Genomic DNA, 24,069 nt, shown 5'->3' with positions numbered 1-24,069 from the left:
AGTGGGTTGCCATTTCCTTCTCCAGCAGATCTTCCCAACCCAGGGATCAAACCCACGTCTCTTAAGTCTCCTGCATTGGCAGGCGGGTTCTTTACCACTAGCACCCCCTGGGAAAGCCCACGTAGGGAATACTACACAGTGTTAGATAAGTATTTGTATATACGGTCTCCAAAACAGATGTTACAGAGTATGAAGAACAGCAGACACATTTCTGCCTGTACAATGAATGAGGAGAGGTCAGAGAAGCTATTCTCAGGAAAGACTGATGAGAAACAGGTGAAGGATGCCCAAGATAAGAGAGAGTTGAAGACAACACCACAGAAGTCAAATGATCTAACACATTCCTCACCCAGGAATGAAGCAGAGCTGGTAAGGAGGCAGCAGAGAAGCAAACCCACTGGCAATTGGGGTGGTATCGATGTCCCTTGGGTCAACTACAGATTTAAAGGTAAATTTTTTCCAAAATTGTGCTCAGGAAGAAAAACAGCACCATGCTAGGTACTCTCACCCACAAATCTGTTTTCCTGAAAATAACAAACATAGTGAGCACATACTTCTTGAACACTGCGTTGCTGGTTGTCAGAAAGAGACTATGTAGTAATCATTTGATGAATGTTTGAATGGATGGATGGAAGGCAGGATAGACAGATGGACAAAAGTGGACACACGTGTTGTCCATGTAACATTTTACCTTAACAGGCATCCTTCTTTCAACAAATATTTACTGAGTGTCAGCACTATACCAAGTATCCATACATTATAGCTGCAATTTAATATTTTCAAGTTCCATAATTTTTTTTCTAGAAACACTCATACCTTGGTTGTATTTTTATTCTTGGCTTGATGGTCCCAATATGTATTTCTTTTATTTCTTCACAGCCTCTTCTCTGCTGTAAGTATATCTACTCTTCATCAACCTCCAAAATACCTTGAAGTTTCAAGTTTTATAACACATGGTTCCTTTTGGTTAAGATTAACTTCTTGTACATTTTCAGTATCCAGCTCAAATTTTCCTTCTGAGTTTGAAATAACTGGGTCACCTCTCCAAAGCTCTGGTAACCTAGCCCAAGAATGAGGATGTATCATGAGCAGTGAAAGTGTGTGGCCCTGGGACTGCTGCCCCTTACCATAGACAAAGAACATTTTTACCAGCCCCAGAGCAAGAACTATGTAAGTTCCCACTGATCACCAAAAGGTAATCTTGTCCTCTGAAGTAGTGAAGAAAATAAATTTAAGTTACCTGCTGAGAAAGCCATGAAGTAGTCAGTCTTCTTAAAGTTTCTACTCTCATCCAGGAAGTTGTCAGGTTCAAACACTTCTGAGTTGGCGATTCTTTGTCATCATGTAGCACAGAAGTCAGGGATGTTAATATATCTGTACCCTGGAAAGAACAGATGAAGATAAACTGAACTATGAAGAAGTCATGGAGCTGGAAGAAACGTTGCAAATTACTTACTCCAGTCTTATGATATAGATGAATGATCCTAGGTCCAAAGAAGAGCAGTGGCATTTTGAGGCAGCAGAAACAGGTAACAAACAAGGATAAGTTTAAGATAAGTGGCAGTGATGTTGCTAACGTGAACTTCGACAGCATCTGAAATACTCAGTACCTGGGTCCTAGGGTATCAGACCTTATTAATCCAATCTGCTTATCATACTGGTATAAGTCCCCACCAGCTGCTTTATTTTATTATACCAATTTTCACTCATCTCATATGTGGTTTATGATTTAAAACAAATCATTATTATTAATTTGAAATATCTGGAGTTATAACCTCTTTTGTGATAAAAACACTGAGCACAGTAACAAATATTAGTGTTTACCATTGCCGCACAAACTATTTGTCTTAATTTAAAAATATAGAGTAGACTTTATTGCAGATTAATCATAGCTTTGAAATTCAGGAAGGATGACAAAATTAGGAAAATTATTTTTAAACAATTCAGCTTAGGATTATTAATTAAAGCAAATTGTATCTATTAATGCTAAAAACTGCTAGGTAAATGAATAAGAAGCATCATATTCAGAAAGCCATAAAGAAACATTCAGTTAATTGAATATAAAAAACACTTCTGCCATAGAGAAATCTGGCAGATACCACTTTATCATGTGAACAACATTGCATAACCAACAATGGGATAAGTGACATGATGTGCTCCACCTCCCTAATGAATTTCAGTGGGACACACAAAGCACCCATGTAGTTCTCTTACCAAGTCATAACCGGAATCTGTGTCCAGAAATCAATCACATAAAACCAGCCTGAGGAAAATTTTACATGAGTACTAAACTGAACTCTTCACAAAGTTAAATGTACTAAAAGAAAACAAACAAGGCAAAGAGAACTGATAACATGAGAAAACAGGGAAAGATAACCAAATGTTAGGCTTGTTCCTGGCTGGATATTGATTGGCAATGAAAAAAAAGCTATAAAGTTTATTCCCCTAAAAAATCAATAAAGAAAATCTTTTTAAAAAAGAAAAAATAGGGGAGGAGCCAAGATGGCGGAGGAGTAGGACGGGGAGACCACTTTCTCTCCTACAAATTCATCAAAAGAATAACTGAACGCAGAGCAAACTTCACAAAACAACTTCTGATCGCTAGCTGAGGTCGTCAGGCGCCCAGAAAAGCAGCCCATTGTCTTCGAAAGGAGGTAGGACAAAATATAAAAGATAAAAAGTGAGACAAAAGAGCACAGGACGGAGATCCGTCCCGGGAAGGGAGTCTTAGGCGGCATTGCTTGGGGTAGGGTCCAGGCCTGAATGCCCTGAGGACAATCGGAGGGAGCTTCTGTGAGTTGCCAACTTGAATTGTGGGAGAGCAAAAGAGAGAGAGAAAATTAACCGGCCCGAACACACTGCCGGCCCGTTCGCAGAACAAAGGGACCGAGAAAGTCCAGAGAAGAGCTTGCAGGCTGCGGATCGGCCCAGCCCCGCCGGAGGCAGGAGGCAGGGGGGAGGGGAAGGTTGTGGCGAGACACAGGGCGCAGGCACCCGACTGGCGCGGGCGGGGACTGGGGCTGGGGACACGGAGGGCAGAAGGCACACGCACCGGATTGGCGCCAGCGGAAACTGAGTCTGGGTCCACGGAAGGGAGTGGGCGTGCCACACCTGGGGAGAGTGCACCCATCAAGCCCCTGGCTCCCTGGACCGCTCTGACGGGGAAGGCACAGAGAGCAGGCGCAGCTTTTTGCTCCCTGCTTTTGTGGAACACCCGAGGGGTGGAACCTCACGCAGCGCGGGGCGCGCTCCATATAGAGCAGCCGGGAGCCTGAGCAGCGCAGACGGAGAAACCAGCGCCAGCCCCTCCCCGCAGCGCCAGCCCTTCCCCGCAGCGCCAGCCCCTCCCCACAGAGCAACTGAACTAGCTACCTAAATAAGAGTCCACCTCCGCCCGCCTGTGTCAGGGCGGAAATGAGGCTCTGAAGAGACCGGCAAACAGAAGCCAAATAAAGAAAGGGAACCGCTTCAGAAGGGACCAGAGCAACAGATTAAAATCCCTGTAGAAAACACCAACTACTCCAGAAGGGGCCTGTAGATATCGAGAAGTGTAAGCTGGAATGAGGATCTATCTGAAAATGAGCCGAACCCACACTGACTGGAACAGCTCCAGAGAAATACCTAGATATATTTTTACTTTTTTTTTTTTTTAAGTAAGAAAAAAAAATTTTTTTTAATTTTTTTATTTTTTATTTTTTCTGTTTTCTCTTTTATTTTTCTTTAAAATTCCCTATTACTCCCACATTACTCCTTAACTTTCATTTTCATAGATTTTTACGATTTTTTTAATTAGGGAAAAAATTTTTTTTTCCTTTTTTTTTTCTTCTTTTTTTTTTCTTTCCTTTTTCTCTTCTATTTTCTATTTTTCCTTTTCTCTTATTTCTTTCAAAGTCCTCTAGTACTCCTCTACTACTCCTTAATTTTCATTTTCAATACACTATAAACTTACAAAAAAAAAAAGAAGAGAATCCCAATTTTTAAACTGAAATTCAGCTCCCATTTTTATTCAGGAGTGTGTTGATTATTCTCTCCCAATCGTGACTCTCTGTTTTCTACCTCAGAACACCTCTATTTCCTCCTTTCCCCTTCTCTTCCCAACCCAATTCTGTGAATCTTTGTAGGTGTCTGGGCTATGGAGAACACTCTGGGAACAGACAACTGCATAGATCTGTCTCTCTCCTCTTGAGCCCCCCTTTTTCTCCTCCTGCTCATCTCTATCTCCCTCCTCCCTCTCCTCTTCTTCATGTAACTCTGTGAACCTCTCTGGGTGTCCATCACAGGGGAGAATCTTTTAGCCATTAACCTAGAAGTTTTCTTATCAGGGCTGTATAGTTGGAGAAGTCCTGAGACTACAGGAAGAATAAAACTGAAATCCAGAGGCAGGAGACTTAAGCCCAAAACATGAGAACACCAGAAAACTCCTGACTACATGGAACTTTAAGTAATAAGTGACCGTCCAAAAGCCTCCATACCTACACTGAAACCAACCACCACCCAAGAGCCAATAAGTTTTAGAGCAAGACATATCATGCAAATTCTCCAGCAACGCAGGAACATAGCCCTGAACGTCAACATACAGGCTGCCCAAGGTCACACCTAACACATAGACCCATCTCAAAACTCATTACTGGGCACTCCATTGCTCGCCAAAGAGAAGAAATCAAGTTCCACGCACCAGAACACTGACGCAAGCTTCCCTAACCAGGAAACCTTGACAAGCCAATCGTCTAACCCCACCCACTGGGTAAATCCTCCACAATAAAAAGGAACCACAGACCTCCAGAACACAGAAAACCCACTCCAGACAGAGCAATCTAAACAAGATGAAAAGGCAAAGAAATACCCAACAGCTAAAGGAACATGAAAAATGCCCACCAAGTCAAACAAAAGAGGAGGAGATAGGGAATCTACCTGAAAAAGAATTTAGAATAATGATAATAAAAATGATCCAAAATCTTGAAAACAAAATGGAGTTACAGATAAATAGCCTGAAGACAAAGATTGAAAAGATTCAAGAACTGTTTAATAAAGACCTAGAAGAAATAAAACAGAGTCAATTAAAAATGAATAATGCAATGAATGAGATCAAAAACACTTTGGAGGGAAACAAGAGTGGAATAACGGAGGCAGAAGATAGGATAAGTGAGGTAGAAGACAAAATGGTGGAAATAAATGAAGAAGAGAGGAAAAAATAAAAAAGGATCAAAAGAAATGAGGATAACCTCAGGGACCTATGGAACAATGTGAAACGCCCCAACATTTGAATCATAGGAATCCCAGGAGAAGAAGACAAAAAGAAAGGCCATGAGAAAATACTCGAGGAGATAATAGCTGAAAACTTCCCTAAAATGGAGAAGGAAATAGCCACCCAAGTCCAAGAAACCCAGAGAGTCCCAAACAGGATAAACCCAAGGCGAAACACCCCAAGACACATATTAATCAAATTAAAAAGGTCAAACACAAAGAACAAATATTAAAAGCAGCAAGGGAAAAACAACAAATAACACACAAAGGGATTCCCATAAGGATAACAGCTGATCTATCAATAGAAACCCTCCAGGCCAGAAGGGAATGGCAGGATATACTGAAAGTAATGAAAGAGAATAACCTACAACCTAGATCACTGTATCCAGCAAGGATCTCATTCAGATATGAAGGAGAATTCAAAAGCTTTACAGACAAGCAAAAGCTGAGAGAATTCAGCACCACCAAACCAGCTCTTCAACAAATGCTAAAGGATCTTCTCTAGACAGGAAATGCAGAAAGGTTGTGTAAACGTGAACCCAAAACAACAAAGCAAATGGCAACGGGACCACACCTATCAATAATTACCTTAAATGTAAATGGGTTGAATGCCCCAACCAAAAGACAAAGATTGGCTGAATGGATACAAAAACAAGACCCCTATATATGCTGTCTACAAGAGACCCACCTCAAAACAAGAGACACATACAGACTAAAAGTGAAGGGCTGAAAAAAAATATTTCACGCAAACGGAGACCAAAAGAAAGCAGGAGTCGCAATACTCATATTAGATAAAATAGACTTTCAAATAAAGGAAGTGAAAAGAGACAAAGAAGGACACTACATAATGATCAAAGGATCAATCCAAGAAGAAGATATAACAATTATAAATATATATGCACCCAACATAGGAGCACCGCAATATATACGGCAAACACTAACGAGTATGAAAGAGGAAATTAATAGTAACACAATAATGGTGGGAGACTTTAATACCCCACTCACAACTATGGATAGATCAACTAAATAGAAAATTAACAAGGAAACACAAACCTTAAATGACACAATGGACCAGCTAGACCTAATTGATATCTATAGGACATTTCATCCCAAAACAATCAACTTCACTTTTTCTCAAGTGCACACGGAACCTTCTCCAGAATAGATCACATCCTGGGCCATAAATCTGGTCTTGGAAAATTCAAAAAAATTAAAATCATTCCAGTCATCTTTTCTGACCACAGTGCAGTAAGATTAGATCTCAATTACAGGGAAAAAATTGTAAAAAATTCAAACGTATGGAGGCTAAATAACACACTTCTGAATAACCAACAAATCATAGAAGAAATCAAAAAAGAAATCAAAATATGTATAGAAATGAATGAAAATGAAAACACAACAACCCAAAACCTATGGGACACTGTAAAAGCAGTGCTAAGGGGAAGGTTCATAGCATTACAGGCTTACATCAAGAAACAAGAGAAAAACCAAATAAATAGCCTACCTCTACACCTAAGGCAATTAGAGAAGGAAGAAATGAAGAACCACAGGGTTACCAGAAGGAAAGAAATCTTAAAAATCAGGGCAGAAATAAATGCAATAGAAACTAAAAAGACCATAGCAAAAATCAACAAAGCTAAAAGCTGTTTTCTGAAAAAAATAAACAAAATTGACAAACCATTAGCAAGACTCATTAAGAAACAAAGAGAGAAAAACCAAATTAACAAAATTAGAAATGAAAATGGAGAGATCACAACAGACAACAGTGAAATACAAAGGATCATAAGAGACTACTACCAGCAGCTCTATGCCAATAAAATGGACAACTTGGATGAAATGGACAAATTCTTGGAAAAGAATAACTTTCCAAAACTGAACCAGGAAGACATAGAAGATCTTAACAGACCCATCACAAGCAAGGAAATCGAAACTGTAATCAAAAATCTTCCAGCAGACAAAAGTCCAGGACCAGATGGCTTCAAAACTGAATTCTACCAAAAATTTAGAGAAGAGCTAACACCTATCTTACTCAAACTCTTCGAGAAAATTGAAGATGAAGGTAAGCTTCCAAACTCATTCTATGAGGCCACCATCACCCTAATTCCAAAACCAGACAAAGATGCCACAAAAAAAGAAAACTACAGGCCAATATCACTGATGAACATAGATGCAAAAATCCTTAACAAAATTCTAGCAAACAGAATCCAACAACATATTAAAAAAATCATACACCATGACCGAGTGGGCTTTATCCCAGGACTGTAAGGATTCTTTAATATCCGCAAATCAATCAATGTAATACACCACATTAACAAATTGAAAGATAAAAACCATATGATTATCTCAATAGATGCAGAGAAAGCCTTTGACAAAATTCAACACTCATTTATGATTAAAACTCTCCAAAAAGCAGGAATAGAAGGAACATACCTCAACATAATAAAAGCTATATATGACAAACCCACAGCAAGCATCACCCTCAATGGTGAAAAATTGAAGGCATTTCCCCTGAAATCAGGAACAAGACAAGGGTGCCCACTCTCACCACTACTATTCAACATAGTGTTGGAAGTTCTGGCCACAGCAATCAGAGCAGAAAAAGAAATAAAAGGAATCCAGATAGGAAAAGAAGAAGTGAAACTCTCACTGTTTGCAGATGACATGATCCTCTACATAGAAAACCCTAAAGACTCTTCCAGAAAATTACTAGAGCTAATCAATGAATATAGTAAAGTTGCAGGATATAAAATTAACACACAGAAATCCCTTGCATTCCTATATACTAACAATGAAAAAACAGAAAGAGAAATTAAGGAAACAATACCATTCACCATTGCAACAAAAAGAATAAAATACTTAGGAGTATATCTACCTAAAGAAACAAAAGACCTATACATAGAAAACTATAAAACACTGATGAAAGAAATCAAAGAGGACACAAACAGATGGAGAAACATACCGTGTTCATGGATTGGAAGAATCAATGTTGTCAAAATGGCTATTCTACCCAAAGCAGTCTATAGATTCAATGCAATCCCTATCAAGCTACCAACGGTATTTTTCACAGAACTAGACCAAAGAATTTCACAATTTGTATGGAAATACAAAAAACCTCGAATAGCTAAAGTAATCTTGAGAACGAAGAATGGAACTGGAGAAATCAACCTGCCTGACTTCAGACTCTACTACAAAGCCACAGTCATCAAGACAGTATGGTACTGGCACAAAGACAGAAATATAGATCAATGGAACAGAATAGAAAGCCCAGAGATAAATCCACAATCCTATGGACATCTTATCTTTGACAAAGGAGGCAAGAATATACAATGGAAAAAAGACAACCCCTTTAATAAGTGGTGCTGGGAAAACTGGTCAACCACTTGTAAAAGAATGAAACTAGGACACTTTCTAACACCATACACAAAAATAAACTCAAAATGGATTAAAGATCTAAATGCAAGACCAGAAACTATAAAACACCTAGAGGAGAACATAGACAAAACACTCTCCGACATAAATCACAGCAAGATCCTCTATCACCCACCTCCCAGAATATTGGAAATAAAAGCAAAAATAAACAAATGGGACCTAATGAAACTTAAAAGCTTTTGCACTACAAAGGAAACTATAAGTAAGGTGAAAAGACAGCCCTCAGATTGGGAGAAAATAATAGCAAATGAAGAAACAGAAAAGGATTAATCTCAAAAATATACAAGCAACTCCTGAAGCTCAATTCCAGAAAAATAAATGACTCAGTCAAATTATGGGCCAAAGAGCTAAACAGACATTTCTCCAAAGAAGACTTACAGTTGGCTAACAAACACATGAAAAGATGCTCAACATCACTCATTATCAGAGAAATGCAAATCAAAACCACAATGAGGTACCATTACACGCCAGTCAGGATGGCTGCTATCCAAAAGTCTACAAGCAATAAATGCTGGAGAGGGTGTGGAGAAAAGGGAACCCTCTTACACTGTTGGTGGGAATGCAAACTAGTACAGCCGCTATGGAAAACAGTGTGGAGATTTCTTAAAAAACTGGAACTAGAACTGCCATATGACCCAGCAATCCCACTTCTGGGCATACACACTGAGGAAACCAGATCTGAAAGAGACACGTGCACCCCAATGTTCATCGCAGCACTGTTTATAATAGCCAGGACATGGAAGCAACCTAGGTTCCCATCAGCAGATGAATGGATAAGGAAGCTGTGGTACATATACACCATGGAATATTACTCAGCCATTAAAAAGAATTCATTTGAATCAGTCCTAATGAGATGGATGAAGCTGGAGCCCATTATACAGAGTGAAGTAAGCCAGAAAGATAAATAACATTACAACATACTAACACATATATTTGGAATCTCGAAAGATGGTAATGATAACCCTATATGCAAAACAGAAAAAGAGACATAGAAATACAGAACAGACTTTTGAACTCTGTGGGAGAAGGTGAGGGTGGGATATTTCAAAAGAACAGCATGTATACTATCTGTGGTGAAACAGGTCACCAGCCCAGGTGGGATGCATGACACAAGTGCTCGGGCCTGGTGCACTGGGAAGACCCAGAGGAATCGGGTGGAGAGGGAGGTGGGAGGGGGGATCGGGATAGGGAATACATGTAAATCTATGGCTGATTCTTATCAATGTATGACAAAACCCACTGAAATGTTGTGAAGTAATTAGCCTCCAACTAATAAAAAAAATAAAAAAGAAAAAGAAAAAAGAAAAAATATTATTCAAGGAAAACTGGGAAATTTTACATATAACTTATATATTAGATAACATTGTTGAATCAATGACAACTCTTCTGTATATATGCTATTACTGTTCTGTATATAAAAGTTGTTGAGGAATATATACTGAAGTAGGGAGGTAATGATGTGTAAATGAACAGATTGATAAATGGATACTAATGGAAGAAATTTTCACATATTGAGGTATGGGGAAGTCATTCTGGCTTACACATAATTTAACTTGAATGTTATGTTCACTAAAATAAAAACAGTTTGTAGGCTATCAAACACACTGTACATTTGTTTAATCATTGAAGAAAACGATGCACTGACCAGAAATAATGTCCATAGTAAATATAAATATTAAATGTCTTGTTCCTGGGACACCAATGCTGGAATTCCAATGATAAGACTCCTTTCCCAGACGTCAAAGACATACTAACTCTCTATGTCCATGCTGATCTTTTGTTGGTGTTGTTTTAAACCTCAAAAGAATGTATCCCATACTTCTTCATGTTCTTCTTTTTGACAAGGTATAAGACTGTGTGGAAAATCCAGAGCAGTTCCTCAGAGTTATCTGAGGTTGCCTTCTGGGTTATAGCCCTCAGTTTGACTCAAAAATCTTTTCTCTTCTTATTAGAGATTGTTTATTGATGACTTCCTCTGACATTGCAAAGCAGATATACACACAAATTCATGTATTACATATACATAAAACAGGTTTTTCATGTTTAAAAAATAATTAATGCAAACTTGGGGAAGCCTTCCATCCCCTAATTTTATTATATAAAATGTCTGCAACTCTTTTATTATTCCCTTGTATATTTTTATACAAGTTCAAAGGTACAAAAGAGGCTTCTCTGGTGGCTCAGTGGTAAAGAATCCACTGCAAATGCAGGAGACACCAACAGCATAGACCCCTGATCCAGAAAGATCCTATGTGCTGTGGAGCAACTAAGTCCATGTGCTGCAACTACTGAGCCTGTGCTCTAGAGCCCAGGAGCAACAGCTACTGAGCCCACTTGCCACAACTACTCAAGTCCATGCGCCTTAGAGCCAATGCTCTGCAACAAGAAAAGCCACTGTAATGAAAAGCCCACACACAGTAACTAGACAGTAGCCCTCGCTGGCTGCAACTAGAGAAAAATCCTTGTCGCAACAAAGACCCAGCACAGTCATACATAAATAAATGAATAAAAAACTTTTAAAAAGATACAAAACCAATATACTCTCTTCAAATGTTGCTCCAGAAATTGGATAAGATTCATGTTCATAAAAAGGGAAACATAATCATTATTTCCCATCACAAATAAAAATTAACTGAATGAATCAATAATCTATGTCTCCTGCATTGGCAGGCAGGTTCTTTACCACTAGCACCACCTGGGAAGCCCTGAATCAATAATCTAAATGTAAAAACTAAGATTATAAAGTTTTAGCAATAGTTAAGAGTAAGTATTTGGGCTAGGAAATGTTCTTTAGAGAAACAAACAAAAAAACCCAAACAAAACTATTACAAACCAATCTCATAGAGCTGCAAAGTGTTCTATTAGACAGACACTCTTAGATGCTGACAACCCACATGCAAGTATAGCCTACCACCTGTTTTTGTACAATGAGCTGTATATTTTAAATTGAAAAACATCAATGAAGAAAAAACATTTTGATACACATGAACATGTTATGAAATCTCAAATTCAGTTTCCATAAAGACTGGAATACAGCCATTCACATTTGTTTAAATATGTCTATGACTGCTTCTGTGCTGCAGCTGCAGAAATGAATACTGGAATCAGATAGTGCAAGGCCCCACAGTCTGAAATATTTACACTTTGGCATACTTGAGAAAAAGTTTACCAACTCCTGTCTTAGACAATTATCTCTAGCTAGCTCAGTGGCTCCAGCCTTGGATAAAAGAAATCACTTATCTGATTGGTAAAAAAGCAAAATCAGCCTGCCAATATTCTGAGATGGCCATACAGAAGGGAATGGTCATTTTCAACATACACTTGGGAATATACATATGACAATATATTGGTTATTTCCTATTACAGTAGATGTGAAAGATGAGTCATTCCATTCTGATTTCTAGTGTATTGTTTCCCATTTACTTGGAAATAAAAGAAAAACCAAATTTGACTATTTATTACCTTAAACTCAATATTTTTTAAAAAGTCTTTTCTTATTATATCTTTTGGTGAAAAAATAGTTGACCTGTAGTCCTAACCCTTGTACAAAACTGGTGATCACTGAGACAAGTCCCCTAACCTCTTGGTAAAGTCAGCAAGTCTGTCTTCTCCAAAAACTGGCATTAGTACTTGAAGCCTTACCAATCTTATTACTTACATTCCCCAACAAAATATAAATTTTGGTTATAATCTTTTCTAATATGAATACCAGCATGTCTTGGCTTCAAGTGGAATAGAGTAGTTTTCAGCACACCAACTAGAAAGTCTTAATGTATACAGAAATTGTATGTTAGAAAGCATTAGAAATCTGCTAAGGCAAAAATCCATCTCAATATTCCATATTTGGGAGAATCTCAGAGAAGTAAGCTGACACCTAAAGTTAATTTTAGTGTGTGTCAATGTCCAAATTTTACTCAAAACAGGAGAGGTTGTATTATGCTGTCTGCCAAGGAGAAGAGGGATGAACCCTTTCTGGAAGAAAATAAATACCATCCAAAACCATGCATTTTTTTGTTTATAATAATGGATATTTAACCAAAAGTAACCAAGCATTTTGAAGACACAACTAATTGACCATAAGTAGAAGATGGGAAGACAATAAAAATACACTCATATTATGGAATATTTCTCATCTAATTTTATGATACCAGAATTACCTTGACAACAGAAATACGACAAGAAAATTTTGAGGAAGAAAAATTGTAGATCCAAAATTTCTAATGACTGGAAACAGAGAAGTACTGAACAAAATGTGGCATATTGAATCCAGCTGTATATACTTACAATATGTGTGTTTAGTGGGAATATGAGGCCAATATCTTCAAACATACCAATAGATAAAGTTGTCAAGTGAAAAAGCTACATACATGTTCATCACTAAAAGAAAGCATTAAAAATAAAAGCGTAAGTTTCCCTAACCTGATTTTTAAATTTATAACAAAATGTATATAAAAATCATTCTCAATAGTGAGATGTTAACCTCTGCTCTACTGCAGATCAGAAATGAAACAAGGACAAAACAAAGGTATTAATCCACAAAGCAGGACAATGTATAGAGAAATTGCAAATAATCTAGAGAGAAACTTTTGGCAATCATATTAAATTTAACAAGGTTGCTACAGATAAGGTCATCAAAATGACAACACTTATTATATTTTGGAAGAGGCCTTTTAAAAAATTTACAGCAACAATAACAGGTAGTAATTAAAAATAAATGTAAGATTTGCAATTCAAATCACCAAAAGAAAGCCATTACTGATAAAATTAAAGAAATCTCTTCAAAATTGGGGCATTTATAAAATTCATTAGTTGAAAGATTCAGCATGTCATGAATCTTTCCAATTTCATCTTCTGTCACTCTGATAAAAATCCCAGCAGAGTGTTCTGATAAATTACAAATGGATAACTAACATTCATTTGGAAATGTCAACAGCTAAGATTAACCAAACAAGATTAAAGAAGCAGAACAAATTTGGAATATTTATACCACCAGCCATCAAAACCTGTTCTAAAATTTTATAGACTAAACTAAAAACAACACAGAACCAATTAAGCTGCCACAAATACGGGTTTTTTTAAAAACTTCTCTCATATTGTAGTTATAGAAAATTGCACCCATACTTAAAAGGAGAACTTCACCACTGAGGTCAGTATAAGAGAAATCAATCTTACCTTGGGGATGAGGTAGTTTCTGACGTTAATGTCGTGGGTCACCGCATGGGGCAGACTGATGGGAGTCAGGTCAACGTATCCATCTTGTGGATCACATCATTCGTGTAGGGTATGTAGCCCTTGTTTGCAAGCAGAGGCTCCAGTGTCTGCCAGTCACACAGTCAGTCTCTTCCTGGACCTTAGCTGATAAGAGACAATTCAGACTGATGGAAAAAGAAAAAGGCACACCACATTTCCATACAAATTCAGAGATAAATAGGCATTATGAAGAAGTCCCAATATCATTTTAAACATCAATTATATGTCCAGGAATGCACCTAAATATATAGAGAAAAAGGCCATAATATAGAGACATGTAAGTCTCCTGCAAGCTAGGTTTAGGATATATCAATAAATATCTCTATATTGGTGACTCAGATGGTACAGAATCCACCTGCAATGCAGGAGACCTGGGTTCCATCCCTGGGCTGGGAAGGATCCCCTGTAGAAAGGAATGGCAACCCACTCCAGTATTATCACCTGGAGAATCCTCATGGACAGAGGGGCCTGGTTGTCTACAGTCCATGGGGTTGCAAAGAGTCAGACATGACTGAACAACTAAGCATGGCATACATAGTAATAAATACAGAAAAGATGAAATGTTTCAAAATATTAACAGAACATAAACACAAGAAACTATAGTCCTTGCAGAAAGAAAAACAGAAATCTAATATTAATTTTATATCAAAATTATATGTGTATATAGTGGTGATAGTGAAAGTCACTCAGTCATGTCGAACTCTTTGGGACCCCAAGGGCTGTTTAGTTCATGCAATTCTCCAGGCCAGAATACTGGAGTGGACAGCCTTTTCCTTCTTCAGGGGATCTTCCTAACCCAGGGATCAAACCCAGGTCTCCCACATTGCAGGCCGATTCTTTACCAGCTGAGCCACAAGGGAAGCCCATGAACACTGTAGTGGGTAGCCTATCCCTTCTGTAGCAGATCTTCCCGACCCAGAAATCGAACTGGGGTCTCCTGAATTACAGGCGGATTTTTTTTTTTCAACTGAGCTATTGGATTGTAATTATAGTATAGTAATAATTGAGATGGAAATGATAAGGAAAACTATTTCATTGTAATTATGGTAATAGTACTTTTTTTGAATTATGTTTTAATGCAGGATCATTAGGCATTATGATAATGATGGTATATTATATGTTTAATAAGATATTTGACAATTCATTGTAACATTTTTTGGGGAAATGGTGAGTGGGTAGAAAAAGAATACTATACAAATTTTTTAAAACTTTTGCCCATAAGAAACTTAGCTCCTTTTCTTTTTGGAAACTATTTTACTACTGAAATAAAAGTACTTGTCATAATACATAAGAGTGTGGGTTGTAAAGTTAAATTATAATATATGTGTTTTATTGTATTTGTGAAATGTGTGTGCAATTTGTAAAGCTACTCTTCATTCTCCAATTGCCAAATGACACACTTTCAAAGCTCTAGCAATTTCTTCTGAAATTCTTGTCCTACTTCTATATAATGACCCTCCATTTCTATTTCTTACCTACAGATTTTTAAACAATATCTGAAGTCCTGGTGTGAAAGTTAAGAATTTACATTTGCATCCCCCTTCTTACAAAATCACACACACACTCACACACAAATCCCCTCAGTCCATTTCCCCAATATATTTACACCACAATTTTTGGCTGTTAGAATACTCATTTTAACATCATTCTGACTAAATAAACAATCCTCCCTGGTAAAACAATTATGATTATGCTTCATATTTGGTACTATCTTGGACCTAACCATGTCTCTTTAGTTCAATTCATAAAACACTGTACCTTGATTTAGGATTATTTCCAAATACTGAGGTAGATGTTGCAAATTCCCAATTTCCCTATTATTCAGAAGCCACAGAAAATTTATCACCTCTCTGTTGCTCTTGGTGTCTCCCCTCATATACATCCATCTAATCCACCTAGAAATGGATATTTTCCAGGCTGGCTATCTAACGACAGCACTGACACTTTCACTCTACTTCATGAGCGTTCTAAATCCACAGAGCCCATGACTCCATGACTTCCTCTGATATGACTTCAGGCATTTGGATGAGAAAGGAGGAAGTGGGCGGAAATTTTTGCAGTACAGATCTGAAAATACTCTTTTTATTAATACACAATTTGACAGTTGCTCTTGAAAATTCAGATGCTGCTTTGAACTCTCGTCTTTTATCTATGAACCTACTACATCTCTCTGAATGTTTTTATGATTTTTCTCTTTTTACTCCAATATTCTGAAATTTCATGACCCTGTGTCTTGGGGTAGATGTACTTCATTCACTTCGTGAAACATGTTGAGAGAATTGTCTATCTACATGGCAAAACTCGGAGGCCTTTTCTGCATTGTTCACTGTGAAGAGTTTTCCTCTTGCGGTTGAATTTCTGGAATCATGATGGAGAAAGGAACTAAGGGTCTTTCAATTCAAGAAGAAGATTCTTCCCTAGTCTTTCCTCTAAGCTGTGTACCTCACTCCTTTCCCTGTCTCTGCCCAGTGTCCTGAGTGAACGGCCTCTTAGATTCCGTTTGTCTAGATAGTAAACCTCTCTCATCCTATTGGAGAAACAGAGTTACCTGATAAAAGGAGTTGTCAAAGCTCTCATGGCTGGGAGAGCTACCTTTTTCAGCCTATTTCTCCCTCTAACCTCTTTGACAATTAGTACTTCCAAATACAAAACCTTATAGGATTCTAAGGACACAGTTGACTGCTCTTCAACTTCATCTTCTGACACTTAAGCTATAGCTTCATCCTCTGTACTGACTTCGTTGTCACTCCTCAGTATGCTCTCTCTGTTACCCAAATTTTTAGAAGATTCATTGGCTGCTTCTTGACTTTCTTTTCTCCAGCCTTAAAAGGCTGACCTGTAATAGGCTATAATTATTTCACTGGAATCCTAACACAAGACAAGATAGTGTGTATTTCTAAACTGCTGTGCATAACTATAACTCTTTAGCGTTTAATTTCTAACAAAAAATTATTTGTAAAAGATAAAATTATTGACCCCCACCACCAAATTCTTATTTTGGCAATAATCACTTTCCTGGAAACAAACTTTCAAACTAACAGAATTCCTTTATATACACAACTTAAACCAATTCCTCACGAATCTAACTTTTCGAAGCATTTAAAATACTTTGAAAATTATCTTAGGCAAGGGAAAAGTCAAGAGAGCAGAATGGGAGGGCATGGAATTCATCTTGCCTCACAAGCACATCAAAAATACACCTACAAATAAAGACTGTCATAGAGAACCTGCTGAACATTAGCAGAAGATTTGGACATCTAAAAAGGCAAGAATAATCCCTTTGCAACTAGGTAGGATGAACAAAAGAAAAAAAATGAAAAGAGGAATCATAAAAAGGACCAGAAACCTGGTGGGAAGTTGAAGGTGAGAAATTTCCGCCCTTAGAAAAAAACCCTTAAGGTGACGAAATTAGCTGGGACAGAAGGAGACCTTCAGGGGATCAAAGGGCAATACAGCGGATAGACTGCACAAAGCAAGACAAAAGAATAACTGTACACTTGATCTGTGTCACAGCCCTGCACACCCCAGCCTGAGTCAAGTGTCTCCTGTTGTGGAGGGGGCTGGGTGCTGGAGACTGGTGTTTAGAGCATGGACCCAGGAGGGGACAGCTGTTGACTGTGAGAAGAGAGCCTGAAGGGACAAGAATAAGCAACCCCACAACCAAAAACGTTTGTGGAGGGAGCCCAGGACACCATAGCAGCTAGACATCATTGTTAAGTGTCACACTTAATAAAAAGAATCCAAATTAGAAAAGAAGAAGTCACTGTTTGCAGATGACATGGTACTACACAAAGAAAATACAAAACATGCTACCAGGAAACTACTAAAGCTCATGAATTTGGTAAAGTGGCAGGATACAAAATAAGTACAAAAAGATCATTTGCATTCCTATACACTGACAACAAAAAATCAGAATGAGAAATTAAGGAAACAATCCCATTTATCATTGTAACAAAAAGAATAAATACCTAGAAATAAACCTGCTTAGAGAGGCAAAATTTCTGTTTGTAGAAAACTGAGATACTGATGAAAGAAATCAAAGATGACACAAACAGATGGAGAGATACACCACGTTCTTGGATTGGAAGAATCAATATTGTGAAAATGACTATACTACCCAGTGAGAGGGTAACAGGCAGGAAGGCCAGGGGTCTCCAAATGGAGGAAAGAGGCTGCAAGTGCCAGATATTTTTATCTCCCTTAAGCGGCAGGAAGAAACAAACCATGATATGTTTTTCCTTCTCTATACAAATTTAAAAGGAGGTTTCTCTTAAAATGCTGTGTTGCCATGACACCTGGTCTCACCTAAAGCTAACTACTCTCAAACCTTGAGTTAACCAATACATTTCTTTTTCTTATGGAAATGTTGTCTTAAGCTATGTTAATGTACCCCAGACTCTATCTTCAAGTTGGTTCCGCCAAAAGGCCTAATTTACTTACTCAGGTATTATTCCCCTAATCTATGTAAACAAAACTATTTGTTGGTATTCTGCCCTTCTACAAGATTCAAGTCAATTGTTTTATGGCCAGGGATGAATTATCTGGTGCCATTCTAAATTTTATGACATCCCTTTCTTTTCTTTTAACAGACTGTGAGTGACTATATAACATACAGCTACAGACTAGGAGGGGGGGGTACTCTTTTGCCCCCTTCTGATGCCTATGTCAGAAGCTTTCTCTATCTCCTTTATATTTTAATAAAACTGTATTACACAGAAGCTCTGAGTGATCCAGCCTTGTCTCTGGCCCCGGATTGAATTCATCTCCTCCGGAGGCCAAGAATCCTGGCGTCTTATCGTTCAGCAACAACCTTTCACCAGAGCAATCTACAATTTCAATGCAATCCTTATCAAATTCCCAATGGCATTTTTCACAGAATTAGAACAAAAAATTTTACACTTTGTATAGAAACACAAAAGACTCCAAATAACTAAAGCAAACTTAAGAAAGAAAATCAGAGCTGGAGGAACCAGGCTCCCTGATTTCAGAGTATACTACTAAGCTACAGTCATCAAATCAGTATGGTACCTACACAAAAACAGAAACAGAGATCAATGGAACAGGATAGAAATCCCAGAGATAAACCACCATACCTATGGTCACCTAATCTATGACAAAGGAGAAAAGAACATAAAATGCAGAAAAGACAGTCTCTTCAATATGTCCTGCTGGAAAAACTGGACAACTACATGTAAAACAATGAAATTATAATACTTCTTAACACCACACACAAAAACAAACTAAAAATGAACTAAAGATCTAAGTGTAAGGTCAGACACTATAAAATTCTTAGAGAAAAACCTAGGCAGAACAATTTTGACACAAATTGCAGCAAGATTTTTTTGATACATCTCCTAGAGTAATGAAAATAAAAACAAAAATAAACAAATAGAATCAAACTAAATTTAAAAGCTTTTGCACAGCAAAGGAAACCATAAACAAAATGAACAGGCAACTCTCAGAATAGGACACAATACTTGCAAATGAAGAAACTGACAAAGGATTAATCTCCAAAATATACAAGAGCTCATGCAGCTCAGTGTCAAAAAAAAAAAAAACACAAAAAAACAAAAACAACCCAAATCAAAAAATGGGCAGAAGACCTAAACAACCATTTTTTCCAAAGAAGACATACATATGTTCAACAAACACATGAAAAGATGCTCAATATCACTAAGTATTGGAGAAATGTAAATCAAAACTACAATGAGGTATTACCTCACACTTGTCAGAATGGCCATCATCAAAAAATCAACAATCAGAGAGGTATGGAGAAAGGAAAACCATCTTTCACTGTTGGTAGGAATATAGACTGATACAGCCACTAAGTAGAAAAGTGTAGAGGTTCCTTAAAATCTAAAAATAGAACTACCATAAAAACATCTATTTCTGCTTTATTGATTATGCCAAAGCCTTCAACTGTGTGGATCACAATAAACTGTGGAAAATTCTGAAAGAGATGGGAATACCAGATCACCTGACCTGCCTCTTGAGAAACCTGTATGCAGGTCAGGAAGCAACAGTTAGAACTGGACATGGAACAACAGACTGGTTCCAAGTAGAAAAAGGAGTACATCAAGGCTGTGTATTGTCACCCTGCTTATTTAACTTATATGCAGACTACATCATGAGAAACACTGGGCTGCCTGAAGCACAAGCTGGAATCAAGATTGCCAGGAGAAATATCAATAACCTCAGATATGCAGATGACACCACCCTTATGGCAGAAAGAGAAAAGGAACTAGAAAGCCTCTTGATGAAAGTGAAGGAGGAGAGTGAAAAAGTTGGCATAAAGCTTAACATTCAGAAAACTAAGATCATGGCATCTGGTCCCATCACCTCATGGGAAATAGATGGGGAGACAGTGGAAACAGTGGCTGACTTTATTTTTGGGGGCTCCAAAATCACTGCAGATGGTGACTGCAGCCATGAAATTAAAAGACGCTTACTCCTTGGAAGGAAAGTTATGATCAACCTAGATAGCATATTAAAAAGCAGAGACATTACTTTGTCAACTAAGGTCCATCTGGTCAAGGCTGTGGTTTTTCCAGTGGTCATGTATGGATGTGAGAGTTAGACTGTGAAGAAAGCTGAGCGCCAAAAAATTGATGTTTTTGAACTGTGGTGTTGGAGAAGACTCTTGAGACTCCCTTGGATTACAAGGAGATCCAACCAGTCCATCCTAAAGGAGATCAGTCCTGGGTGTTCATTGGAGAGACTGATGATGAAGCTGAAACTCCAGTACTTTGGCCACCTCATGCAAAGAGTTGACTCACTGGAAAAGACCCTGGTACTAGGAGGGATTGGGGGCAGAAGGAGAAGGGGTGATAGAGGATGAGATGGCTGGATGGCATCACCGACTCAATGGACATGAGTTTGAGTAAACTCCGCGAGTTGGTGATGGACAGGGAGGCCTGGTGTGCTGCGATTCATGGGGTCGCAAAGAGTTGGACACCACTGAGTGACTGAACTGAACTGAATGCTTAGCAATATCACTACTGAGCATATCTCCTCCCCCCAAAAAATCATAATTCAAAGCCATACTTGTACCCCAGTGTCCACAGCAGCACTATTTACAATAGTCAGGGCATGTAATCAACTTAAATGTCCATCAACAGTGAAAGTGAAAGTGTTAGTCGCTAAGTCGTGTCCAAATTAAATGCCCATAAACAGAGGAATGGATAAAAAAGAAGTGTACATATATACAATGGAATATTACTCAGCCATAAAAGGAACAAAGTTATGTCATTTTCAGAGAAATGATTGGACCTAAAGGCTGTCACACAAAGTGAAGGAAGTAAGAAAGAGAAAAACAATTAGGATGGTGCAAAAGTAATTGCGGTTAGTGCAAAAGTAATTGAGATTCAAAAGTAATTGTGGTTGGTGCAAAAGCAATTGCTGTTGGTGAAAAAAAAAAGCACCCGAGGTTTAAAAGTAATTGCAGTTGACTTTGCACCAACTGCATTAACTTTTGCACCGTCTTAATATCATATATTAACACATATATGTGGAATCTTGAAAAGTGGAGTAGGTGATCTTATTTGCAAAGCAGAAATAGAGACAGACAAATCAAGAACAAATGTATGGTTAAGAAGGGGGAAAGGGAGGTGTAAGATGAATTTGGAGATTGAGATTGACATATATACATTTTCAGAATGAGGAGGCAAAGTAATATTTCCATGAGAAAGCCATTATACAGCCCCAGGTCAATTCATGCTACACATGAAATCCAGATGCTGCTGTGTTGATTTTGCTACAGCCCACAGGGTCTTCATCCTCTCAGTCATCATCTCATATTATGCAAAGGTGTCCCATTAGTATTTAATGAAGGATCCCTTCATTAAGTTTGAAAAAATTAAGCTGTTCAAACAGAGATTTAAGTAATTCTCTAAGAGTCAAAGATGGAAAGCATTCCCAGTCTCTTTCCAATGTCTTCTGAAATCACCCTACCCACCATGTTATCATACCTGTGACCTCTGGGTCTTTTAGCAGGAGGAGGAGCCCATATCTCAGTGGGGTGCTCATTGTCTCTGTCTCAGCTCCAAACAAAACAGATACTAGGTGTTGTCAAGTTTTCAAATGGACATTCCGATTGTTGGTTGTACTTTTCCTAGGAATGATTTAATTACAAAATTACAAGGTATATACAAAGCAGGTAACTTTGGACCACTAATGGCTAAAAGAAAAGAGAAGTTGAGATAAATCATTCCCTGAGAAAACCCAGATATTGGACTTACTAGGTAAAAACTTTGAGATACATGTCTTAAGTATACTCAAGCAGGTGAAGAAAACCATGTACAAGGATGAAAGAACATCAGAAAACTGTATAACCACTTAAAATTTTTAAAAACTTACCAGACAATTTCAACAACAGACTGGAGGAAGCCCAAGAAAGCAATAGAAAACATGGAGATAGGAGTACAGAAATTTCCCCTGTGACTATCAGGAAGAAAAAAGAATAAAGAAAAATTAACAGGGGGCAGTCCTAAGATGGCAGAGGAATAGGACAGGGAGACCAGTTTCTCCCCCACAAATTCATCGAAAGAACATCTGAACGCTGAGCGAATTCCACCAAACAACTACTGAATGCTGGCAGAGGACATCAGGCACCTAGAAAGGCAGCCCATTGTCTTCAAAAGGAGGTAGGACAAAATATAAAAGATAAAAAGAGAGGCAAAATAGATAGGGATGGAGACCAATCCTGGGAAGGGAGACTTTAAAAAGAGCGAAGTTTCCAAACACCAGGAAACACTCTCACTGGCAGGTCTGTGGCGAGTCTTTGACTCTCAGAGGGCAACATAACCTGGAGGATAAATAAATAAATAATTAAAATCCACAGATCATGTGCCTAATGACAACTCCCAGTAGAGAAGCAGCCCAGACGCTTGCATTCGCCACTAGCAAGCGGTGGCTGGACAGGGAAGCGTGGGCTGCATTGCTTAGGGTAAGGAACGGGCCTGAATGGCCCAAGGGCAATCTGAGGGAACTAACGTGAGATAGCAACCCAGACTGTGGGGTAGCCAGAGAGAGAGAGAAAAGAGAGAGAGAGAGAGAGAGAGAGAGAGAGAGAGAGAACTATTCGGCGAATAGCTCTAACCTAAGACAATGCCAGGCCCGCTCACAGAACAAAGGACTGAGCAGAGCTAGCTGGCTGCAGACCAGCCCATCCCCCACCAGAGACAGGCAGGCGGGGGCAGCCAGAGCCAGAAAGGGGCAATCGCGGCCCCAGAGAGGCATCCTCTACCAAACTGCAAGCAGGCTTCCTTGCTAGCCAAGACTTCTCGGGATTCTGGATGGCTGACATCCACCAGGAGGGTCATAGCCAGAGATCAGCCCCCCAGAAGAGACACATGGCACACCTGAAAAGGCGTGCCCTATGTACATCCACAAAAACAAGCGGTTGGGACAAGGGAGGCAATAAGATGCACACCACACCTGGGGGTGACTGTGCTCGCCACGCACCTGGTCACCTGAGCTGCTTGGACCTGAGAAAGGCACAAAACGCAGGCCCAACTGAGTCTGGGCCTTTGTGGCCTACCGAGAACCTGAACCTGAGCAACTTAAACCTGGGAAGTGCCGGCAACCCAGGGCCTGCCTCACACAGTTCCCAGCAGAGCAACCTAGAGCCTGAGAAGTGTAGACTGTGAAAGCACACACGCCAGGAACGGGGGGGCAAACCCAGTGTGGCTGAAACACTGCAAGTGCTCCCCACACACACAGTGATATTTGTTTGCAGTGTTCCTCCCTCCCCACAGCACGAATGAACACGTGGCCTTAAAAAGTGACCACCATCGCCCCCTTATGTCAGGGCGGAAATTAGACACTGAAGAGACCAACAAACAGAAGAAGCTAAAATAAACAGTGGGAACTGCTTTGGAAGTGACAGGTGCAACAGATTAAAACCCTGTACACCGACTACATAGGAAGGGGCCTATAGATCTTTAGAAGAAGTATAAGCCAGATCAAGGAACTATCTGAAAATGAACTGACCCCACACTGCCCTCAACAGCTCCAGAGAAATTCCTAGATATATTTTTACTATTATCATTTTCTAAGTTAAAAATTTTTAAGTCCTCTATTACTCCTTTAATTTTCATTTTTATAACATACTATTACCCTGTCCCCCCAAAAAAATATTTTTAAAGA

General features: G+C 38.7%; 1 pseudogene; it reads right to left on the bottom strand.

The window, feature by feature from the left end:
- Positions 1–345: 345 nt before the first annotated feature.
- On the bottom strand, positions 346–23,227 carry LOC133069887 (cytochrome P450 2C42-like; annotated as a pseudogene).
- Positions 23,228–24,069: the final 842 nt, after the last annotated feature.

The sequence above is a fragment of the Dama dama genome, chromosome 15 (genome assembly GCF_033118175.1).
Source record: "Dama dama isolate Ldn47 chromosome 15, ASM3311817v1, whole genome shotgun sequence".
Lineage (NCBI taxonomy): Eukaryota > Metazoa > Chordata > Mammalia > Artiodactyla > Cervidae > Dama > Dama dama.
The sequence above is the reverse complement of the archived record's forward strand: the minus strand, read 5'-3'. Positions and strand labels throughout refer to the sequence as shown.